This window comes from Dipodomys spectabilis, unplaced genomic scaffold (assembly GCF_019054845.1).
Source record: "Dipodomys spectabilis isolate Male_0828 unplaced genomic scaffold, ASM1905484v1 ptg000156l, whole genome shotgun sequence".
Lineage (NCBI taxonomy): Eukaryota > Metazoa > Chordata > Mammalia > Rodentia > Heteromyidae > Dipodomys > Dipodomys spectabilis.
The window spans coordinates 1531472-1533364 of record NW_024870833.1 but is presented as its reverse complement, the minus strand read 5'-3'; positions in this window follow the sequence as shown (position 1 = coordinate 1533364).

Sequence of the window (1893 nt, the reverse complement as noted above, 5' to 3'; positions counted from 1 at the left end):
TCATGTCATCCTTTTCTAAGTCGGGCACTTTGTAATTGGATTAAAAGTATTTAATGAGGGGCAGGGTGAATATGATTGGAGTACTTTATACACAAGTTTGAAAACAACATAATGTATTCTGTTAAGGCTGTCTTGAAAGGGAGTTGAGGAAATAACAGAGGGGGTGAATTTGATCAACGTGTATTATATACATATTTGGAAATATCACAATGAAACCCCTTTATACAATTAATATATAGTAATAAAAATAATGCATGTATATACTGAGAGACTGATCATGGTGGTCCATTCCTGTAATCCCTGCACTCTAGAGGTCAAGACAGCAGGAGGATCCTGAGTTAAAAGCTAGCCTATAGTGCATAGATAAAACTCTGTCTCAATGAGCCAAGGGCTTGAAATGCCACTCAGTTGTAGAGTACTTGCCTACCATAATGTAGGCTGGGTTTGATGGACATTATTGAGAAAATAAATGCATAATGCCACTAAGGCAAAATGAGTATTAATTTGGGAGTACTTTATTCTGTAGGCTGAAAATATCCCAGGAAAGATATGGCTAGAGGTAGGTGTGTGTGTGTGTGTGTGTGTGTGTGTGTGTGTGTGTGTGTGTGTGTGTGTGTGTGTGTGTGTGTGTGTGTGTGTGTGTGTGTGTGTGTGTGTGTGTGTGTGTGTGTAATGTGATCAGAGTTCTGTTTTAGGGCAGAACTCTCCTCCAAAAACTTATCCTTAATTGATCATTGTAGTGCCCTAATTCACTTAGGATGGTTAAATATTATAAGTAGTAACTAGGATGTATTGAGTTAGTTGAGGCTTAATTTAAGATAGAAAAATTAGTAATAATTGTTCTTAAATTATTGAGATTTCCAAGTCCTTCATATACATTATTCCATCATAATACTAGCAATATTACACCAAGAAGGATAACTGATACATTCTATACTCAAACACTGAAAGCACAAGTATGGCCAGAAAAGATTGTACCTGCTTCAAATCCTAAATAGCATTATACCATTTATTCATTTGAGTTTTTATACCTTTTTCTGTTGAAGGAGAAAACAACTCCACAAAATCCCTGCCTCCATGGAGTTTATGTCTGAGAAGGAGACAATGAACAAAATAAGAAAAGCAAAAAATGACAGGTAGACAGTAATGGATGTTACAGAGATAAATAAGGTTAAGGTTGGAAATAGAGAGGAGAAAAACAGAAGCTTGAGGTTGGGGATTTACTCAGTTAAAGAGCACTTGCTGGCAAGTGCAAGGCCCTGAAATTGGTCCTCAGCCATGAAAATAGCAACAACCAACCAGAAGCTCATCAAGAAAGTGATATTTGGGTACAAAATTAAAGAAGATGAAGTCTTAAGTCATGAAAGAGGAATTATATTTATGGTAGATTGTTTGCAAAAGTATGCCAAAATGTGTGTTGCTGGAGCTAAGTGGGCAAGGAGGGGAGTATAGTCAGCAGAAACAAAAGGCAAAAGGAAGAGGATTGAGTGGGAATTAGCAAGCCAATTTTTATAAGAGCTGTGAACATTATTGGAGCAGAAGAGTGAAGGAGTTTGACTTCTGCTGTCAAATGCTCAGTCTGATTTTGTATTGAAAATAGATGATAAGTACAAAAGCAGAAGAAGGAAGATCAGTTAAGAGTCTATTGTGATAACGTGAGGGCAGTCGACTAAATACAAATGGTTAAGAAAGGATCAGATTCTAGGGATTAAAAAATATTCTCTAATGGCTGGGAAGGTGGTTTCGCAGTAGAGTGCTTGCCTAGCATGCACGAAGCCCTGGGTTCAATTCCTCAGTACCACATAAACAGGAAAAGCCGGAAGTGGCCCTGTGGCTCAGAGTGCTAGCCTTGAACACAGAGAGGCTCACAGACAGTGCCCAGACCCTGAGTTC